Source organism: Lycium barbarum, chromosome 12 (assembly GCF_019175385.1).
Source record: "Lycium barbarum isolate Lr01 chromosome 12, ASM1917538v2, whole genome shotgun sequence".
Classification (NCBI taxonomy): Eukaryota; Viridiplantae; Streptophyta; class Magnoliopsida; order Solanales; family Solanaceae; genus Lycium; species Lycium barbarum.
The window spans coordinates 74,366,503-74,375,308 of NC_083348.1; the positions used below are offsets into that span (position 1 = coordinate 74,366,503).

The 8,806-nt window shown below is 30.5% G+C and overlaps 1 long non-coding RNA gene across 3 annotated transcripts; it reads right to left on the reverse strand.

Moving 5' to 3' along the window:
* Positions 1-4,874: 4,874 nt before the first annotated feature.
* On the reverse strand, positions 4,875-8,601 carry LOC132622506 (uncharacterized). Of its 3 annotated transcripts, none has more exons than XR_009575920.1 (3): positions 8,079-8,601; positions 5,372-7,218; positions 4,875-5,240 (listed from the first exon to the last, which is right to left on the reverse strand). It is a non-coding gene; the product is annotated as an uncharacterized LOC132622506 (long non-coding RNA). The 3 variants fall into 3 exon arrangements; XR_009575919.1 differs by having other exon boundaries at positions 5,372-7,714; XR_009575918.1 differs by having other exon boundaries at positions 5,372-8,601.
* Between the last annotated feature and the right edge of the window lie 205 nt (positions 8,602-8,806).

Consider the following 8,806-nt stretch of genomic DNA (forward strand, 5'->3'; position numbering starts at 1 on the left):
GCAAAGTGATCAAAATTAAAAGTCATTAATATATAGTAACTTTAAACACAATAATTAAAATCAAAGGTTAGGAATTCCTTTTAAATAGTAATTATAACTAGTAATACTAATCTATTTTATATTTCAAAACATATAATAACATACACAGATGCTTGTTTTAAAGTGTAGACGATCTGTTTGTAATGATAACTTCATTGAAGTGTTATTGAAAAGCTTTCTAAACATTCTGAAAAGCAATCAACTTATTAAATAAATCATTAGAGGGTACTCTTGATATCCATTTAAATATTATCTTCTTATAATAAAGGATAAATCGAGTTCACGGCATGATCAGCAAAAGGACTTAGAGAGCAAGAAATCAGAAACAGTGTAGTTTAACTAGAACAATATGATTGCCATGAACATGACTATAACTTTACCTAAATTACTGTAAAAACAATCCGATAAACAAATTAAATGTCTTTTTCATATTCACTGTATCCAGGCAATAATTAAATTTGGACTTTTGTACAAGAGAACATGTAATTAGCTACGAATTTTGTCGGTAATTCTTAGTTAATCCGTCACTAAATAGCTACTCGCTTTCTTATAATCTGTAGCTAAATGAGATTAGCATGAGATTTTCGCTGTTAAGGTAAGAAATTTTGTCCGTCGCTAATTCCTTGTTTTCTAATAAACTAGACGGCCTATGCCCGTGTTGCGCACGGGCCCAACACTTTTGATTATAGTGCATCTATGTGTATGTAGTTGTCTTTGAATAGTGATTATATATATATATTATGTTCAAAACACGATTAATATAACATTGTAGTTTGTGCTCCGTATCTAAAATTTTATTATATTAATGTTTGCTACGAATATAGTGCATCTATGTGTATGTAGTTGTCTTTGAATAGTGATTATTATGTTCAAAACACGATTAATATAACATTGTAGTTTGTGCTCCGTATCTAAAACTTTATTATATTAATGTTTGCTATGAATACAAAATCGGCAAATTTATTAATATTTTTTAAAAGAGAAGACTTGTTTAAAAGGAAACTATTTTCCTCCCTTTGAGATAAAACAATAGCAATATTTAAGCATCAGTTGATACTTTCAATTTTAATTCGATTAATTTAAAGGTGTAAAATACTTATTTTTTTATCAAATTTTGATTTGGATAATTCTAATTCAAATTATTAAATTAATTTTACATGTTTAAAATGAAACAAAGTAGAAATTGATTTTCTATTTAAACGAAGAAATACTATTTTTTAATTTTTGGTAAATATTCTCGGTTTAGCTCATTTTACTTGTCATGTTGTCTTTTGGATGGTTTTTTAAGAAAACGTCGATTAGAATTATAATTTGACTAATTTACCTTATTCATTATTTGATCTCTATTTGATATATTTTTTTTACGACATTAATCTCTTTTCACATTTATTAGAGTAAGAATAAAAAATAAAAAAGTAATTAAATTCTATTTTATTTTAAAATATAAATATTTTAAGTATATTTATTTTAGTAAACATAACAAATAAATGACATGGCGGAATAATAAATACAACAGTTTAATATCTACATTAGATCTCAGGCTAATATAAAAAAAGAAAGAAAACTGTATGGTTTAACTACTTAACCTTTTGAAGAAAAGTAATTTCATTTGCTCCCACTAATGCATTGATACGCACGCGGCAATAAATCCATCATTATTGACTTAATGAAATACTTTAGAAATTACATGAATATTGTTAGATTTTTTAATATGGGGTGCACTTTTTTTTTGACATTATTAATTTGCACTATTTTTATGTATATATATATATATATATATAGACACACTATGTTCAAAACACGATTAATATAACATTGTAGTTTGTACTCCGTATCTAAAACCTTAGTATATTAGTGTTTACTACGAATACAAAGTCTGCACTTTTTTTTTTACATTATTTTTTTTTAATATGGGGTTCATTTTTTTTTTTTTGTAATATTGCTTGATTTTGTTAATATGGGGTCCACTTTTTTTTACCGTGAGTTTGGAGATGGTGGATTCCACTTTTTTTTTTTTTTTTATATATATTGCTTGATGTTGTTTAGTATGGGGTCCACTCTTTATGGGGTGCACTTTTTTTTTTTTTTTGACATTATTAGTTTGCACTATATATATATATATATATATATATATATACTATGTTCAAAACACGATTAATATAACATTGTAATTTGTGCTCCGTATCTAAAAATTTATTATATTAGTGTTTGCTACGAATACAAAGTCTGCACTTTTTTTTTTAACATTGTTTTTTTTTAATATGGAATTCACTCTTTTTATTTTTTTATTTTTTTATATTGCTTGATTTTATCAATATGGGATACTATGTTCAAAACCCGATTAATATAACATTGTAGTTTGTGCTCCGTATCTAAAACTTTATTATATTAATGTTTGCTACGAATACAAAGTCTGCACTTTTTTTTTAACATTGTTTTTTTTTTAATATGGAATTCACTCTTTTTATTTTTTTATTTTTTTATATTGCTTGATTTTATCAATATGGGATACTATGTTCAAAACCCGATTAATATAACATTGTAGTTTGTGCTCCGTATCTAAAACTTTATTATATTAGTGTTTGCTACAAATACAAAATATGCACTTTTTTTTTTTGACATTGTTTGTTTTTTTAATATGAAATTCACTTTTTTTTATATTGCTTGATTTTGTTAATATGGGGTCCACTTTTTTTTTCCCGTGAGTTTGGAGATGGTGGATTCCACTTTTTTTACTTTTTTGTTTTTTTGTTTAACTCATTTTACTTGTCATGTTTTCTTTTGCACGGTTTTTTAAGGAAACGTCAATTAGAATTAGAATTTCACTAATTTACCTTATTAATTATTTGATCGCCATTTAATATTATTTTTTCTTTTATGACATTAATCTCTTTTCACATTTATTAGAGTAAGGAAAAAATGAAAAAGTAATTAAATTCTATCTTATTTTAATATATAAGTATTTTAAGTATGTTGTTGTACAATAATTTCATTTGCTCCCACTAATGGATTGATACGCATGTGGCAATGAATCCATTGTTATTGATTTAATGAGATACTTTGGAAATTACATAAATATTGTTTGATTTTTTAATATGGGATGCATTTTTTTTTATATTGTTTGATTTTGTTAATATGGAGTTCACTTTTTTTTTCCATGAGTTTGGAGATGGTGGATTCCACTTTTTTTTTTTTTAATATTGGTTGGTGTTTAGTTGGGGCCCACACTTTTTTTTTAAATATTGGTTGATGTTTAGTTGGGGCCCACACCTTTTTTTTTTTGGGTGGAAAACGGACGACGAAGCATGGGTGCCAACCCATGCTTCTATATAGCACTAGACGGCCTATGCCCGTGCTGCGCACGGGCCCAACACTTTAGATTATAGTGCATCTATGTGTATGTAGTTGTCTTTGAATAGTGATTATATATATATATATATATATATATTATGTTCAAAACACGATTAATATAACATTGTAGTTTGTGCTCCGTATCTAAAATTTTATTATATTAATGTTTGTTACGAATACAAAATCGGCAAATTTATTAATATTTTTTAAAAGAGAAGACTTGTTTAAAAGGAAACTATTTTCCTCTCTTTGAGATAAAACAATAGCAATATTTAAGCATTAGTTGCTACTTTCAATAAAAGGTTCAAACCATGTTCTAAGCAGAAATAAAAATAAAAAATTTCAGTACCGTGCCAAAAACAAATACCATTAACTTGATCATGATATGCTTTGGGAAAAATCCTGCCCCCTTAGACATATATATTTCATGTATAATTGAACACATATATTTCTGAGGATGAAACTACTTTCAATGTTTGATTTTCTAATACTTAGGGCCCATTTGGCGATAAGAATTTTTCACTTTTTTCCGAAAAACGTTTTCACTTTATTTGGAAATCAACGTTTGGCCATGAAAATTCCAAATACAACTTGAAGTTGTATTTGAAATTTGAAAAACACCAAAAAGTCTATTTTCACTTTCAGTACGTTCAAACAACCAAATATTCTTTACAAAAACTATAACCAAACACAACTTCATCTTCAACTCAAACTTCAAAATTTCAAAATTTCAAATAAAGTGAAAAATATTGGTTTTCATGACCAAACGCCTACTTAGACGTATTTCCCTCATGAAAATAATTATTTACCTATAAACAAAATCAATATTAATATGTTAATTTTATTACAACTTTATCCTTATTACATTGTATCAGTAATTTTACTAACATGTGATTGTTATATTTTTCCACATATGTAAGAATTGTCAAGAAAAATATATTTCTTTGTAATAACATCCGAAACTGCATATAGTTCACTTTCATACTTTGTTTAATAATGAAGGTTTTAAAAGGTGATTTACTTAAGAATTTGTAAATGTGAAGAAGTTCATATTTTAAAAAAGAAAAACATTTCAAGAGTACATGTGCCCGAAAAAGGTAAAGATGACACATAAGAATTATTGAGAGACTATAGCACGGGCCCAACAACGTATGTGGCTACATAGCACGGGCGTATTACTGCTCACTTTCCTAACGAAAGCTTGAAATTTAAAAACATACGGACACAATATGGTAAGAGACTACAGGCAATAATCATTGTGATATCTGATACCTACATGTAGATGGCCTGTGCTGAGCACGGGCCCAACATTTGACCTTAGCAACGATATAGATGTAACATGTAGACTTACCGCACACTTTCTGTCCTTTTAATCATATAGCTATTGTTTGAAACTTCATTCTCTTGGTTGAACTCTTCCCACTTTTATTCCATCAGATAGTCATCTAAGTTTAAAGCTAGTAGAAGACTGAGTTCTAAGATGCTAAAACCAAAGCTGCAAGAGTTTTAAACTATGAAAATGAAAGCTAATATTGGCCTATGTACAGTGAATAGGCTTTGAGTAGCATAAATAACTATGAAAATGAAAGCTAATATTGGCCTATGTACAGTGAATAGGCTTTGAGTAGCATAATAACTTCGCTGAGCTTTAACCTGGACAGTTAGTACAATCACCTATGTAACTGCAGAGATTAAAAATCTAGAAACTAAATATGTCTTCCAAAGTCAACAGGGTGACGTTTTCATTCATCTGATTAAGTCTTCCTTCCAATTTGAAATCTCGTCCAGGTGATGAAAATCGTTAGCAATCCTAAGAGTTGAACTTCCTCTATTGTAAGAGATCGAGTGACCTGCAAATATAATTTACCAGGTATCTTAGTCGCTTCAAACACCAAAGGCTGTAAGTGTTTTAGGCATTTAGATTTTTTTTTCCCCAATTTCAATGAAAGCAGTGCCAAATATAACATAGTCAATAGATTACCGTAATCAAAAGTGTTTATGATACAACATGGTATGGATTTAATATGGTTCTTCTCTACAATATGTGTGTGCCAAAGGGGACATCTGCATTTTGTTGAACTCTATAGTTGCTCAATAGCGCTTGTTATTCAATGGTCTTATCATGTAGGTTGGTATTGCATATTCTGCTAAAGTGAGTGACGTCTGGACCCCCTCCTTTCCTTGAAGGAAGACCTAGCCGTGCTGCTGCTACATAGAAAATGAACTATACTAAATGGATAGAGGGTAAAGGCGGCACATCTCATCAGCAATTCCAGAGGAAAACTGAAAGTAGCAGAGCAAAACGATAAAGTCTCTATGGGTGATAGTAAGGTTGCTAATTACAAAATGACCTAAGAAATCTTTTTCTAGTTATAGCTTAAATCGACAGTCACAAGGGTACAATATATTTCAAAAGACAACAGACTGTCAACTCCGAGCAAGCAGGGATGCCAAGAAGAGTAAGTGGGAATGAAAATTACTTGTCAATACTAATTCCACCTCCTTTACAAAATAAAACTGAACCACAGACTTCATAAATTTCAATGTCCAAAGTAAACAAAGCAGCAACTACTGCCAAGAAACATAAGCTAACTTACAATTTCTTTGGATTGTTTTGTTCTCCTTGCAAGACCTTTTTTTGGAACAACAAAAAGGTAAATGACCTGTTGCTAGAATAAGGAATTTTAAGTATTTTTCCAAAGATCCTTCTAAGAAGTGGACTCTACATCATGGTCATATATCAACATTTTAACAGTCTCTCAATCTTTCAGTATTATTGAGGCCAACAGCAGTGAGGGAAAATAATTGGAGATAAAGCAGGTGTACCTAGAAACACTCACCTCCTAAATTCTCAGCAACTATTTTTCCTCCATTTGGCATAATGCTGCCAAAGCATTATAGTTTCCTTCAAGTACACAATTTAGTCTCATACAGGGACCATGTTGACTTGAATATTAACTCTAACTCAGGAAAGTTGACTCAAAATTGTTGGAGAAAGTAATATGTAAAATAGTTCATTTTCATTTGTTCTAGAAATACCATGATAAACAGGGATCTATGAGGCACTACCTCTTTAATTTTACCTCATTCATAAGCACCAATTTACCCTGGGCCAACTATTTGGGACTGTTATTGGGAACTTTTATCACCTTTGAATGTGACTCGTCACTATTTAGCTCCTGAAATGACCACAAAGCTATAATTTTTTAGTTCAGGCTCGTTGAAATAGTGGATAAACTCGTAACACACACATTGATTTACAAACAGTATTTCGGTATTTGCATATAATGTATGTCCAGACGCCTTTACTAAACCGATTTGCAGGTTCTGTAAATGGAGCGAACTACAAAGAATTGGCTAAATATACCTCATCTACAAAATTCTCAGAATGGTTAAAAGATATCTACATTAGAGCCAAATAAGGCAAAACCATAAGAGTCAGCCATACCATTGCCACAACATAATTATTGGCTAGAAAAACTAAACTCATCTTGTCATCATTTTTTATCAGTTCATATACTGATGTAATTAATACAAACAGTAGGCTTCATATATCTTATATTCTGCGAAATTGTCAAAACGATGAAGAGAAATGTAAATTAGAGTCAATAAGGTAATAGCATAACAGTCAGCCTTGCCACTGGCACAACTTAATCTGTGAAAAGCAGCAACTACATGGACTGAATTCTACGCACCAAGCGTAATAAAGAGTTCAACTTTAGCACAAATTCAACAACAACAGCAATTATAGTACTAAAAATCAGCAAGCTTTTTGACTCCCAAAAGGGTCGATACACAGCAGCAAATTAGGCGAAAGTAGCTCACCAACTGTCCAAAATTTTGCAAAGGTCCACATTAATATCAAAGCAACATAAACCCAAGAACCAAACAACAATCAAGAATGGCCCAAACAGTATCGCTAATGGAATATTGATAAAATTTGCTATTTACAAAAGCTCAATTCCTACTCTCTTCACTTGTTACTAAGCTTTGATGTGCAGCAGAATAATAATAGGCAGAGTCGAAGCCTTAATAGCCCAAAATATACTAATGGACTTCTAGTAAATCCCAAACAGCTTAAACTTTCATCAAATCAAATTTACATTAACTATTGAAATAATTCTCAACACCCTTCAAATGATAGTACACTTTTATTGACTTCCAGTTTAATTCGATTTAATACACAAAACTATCCAAATCCAAAGAATAAGTGTCACATCATTTGATTTACGTTCACTTATTATGCTTTAGGAATCAGGATTCCTACTAAAGTAGTAAAGCAAAGTAAATAATGTATCTTATAGATGAGAATCTTGAAGAACACCTGTGAAAAAAGAAAAACGAAAAAAGAGATACAATAAACAATTATTGAGTTGTCTCAGGCATATCATGAATTACCAATAAATTTCTCATTAATTTTCATACCCTTCCATGTCTATAGAATTTTCTCTAAGATTTTACTGGTATTGCATCCCCGTTACCATTGCGCCATCAATGACAAATATACAGCCCAACATAAAAAATTTATAACCCCGCGTAGCCATATTTTTAGTATACACTACTATACATAGTGTATCAAACTTGTATAGAAGTGTATAAAAGGATTTTTTTTTTCAGTAGACATAGAGTGTAATTTTCCCTTTTTAAGAAAAATCAAGCATTGAGGCTCAGATCTGTAATATACTTACGGTCCTGCAAAGAGAGACTAAAATCACCGCCATGGCTGCAAACACCGGTTTCCGGGTCGGCCCGCCACGATACGGGTCGGGGCATCCCAATACCCTAATCAATTTTGCTCAGACAAACTAAGAACAAAAAATCATCATCACAGCCTCAAAATTTTCGCTAAAATTATTACTATTACTATATGATTCTCACTTTGCTCTGGTACTGTTTATAACTGCCAAAGGGCTGTTGAGTTTTTTTTTTTTTTTTTTTTTTACACAGCAAAAATGGAAATCATAGGTATTATTGCAGAGAGAAGCAAGTGGAAGCTTCCATATCTGAGTCTTCAACAAAGAACGAAAATATAACTACCAAGAAAAAGAAAGAAAATAAGTTACTGTAACTCACTGATACAACACCACCGAAGACTAACTCGAACCAAAGCAGAGAAATTTAAGAGAATGGTCTGTATTGAGGAGCAGTACTGATGTCAGAAGCGGAGAAGGTGAAGCGAGGGTGAATATAGAAGATTTTTTTTTAAGAGTGGCTGACGACAAAGCATGGGTAAATCGATGCTTATATATAGTAGAAAAATAGAAATATAATAAATTATTTCTATCTACTTTTTAAAAGAGTTGGTAATATAAAGTATAAAATGTCATTTTTTTTTATCTTAAATAAAAAAGTGGGTGGGACCACAAAGAATTTTTTTGCCCTTAAATAAAAAAGTGGGACCAAAGGACGGACGACG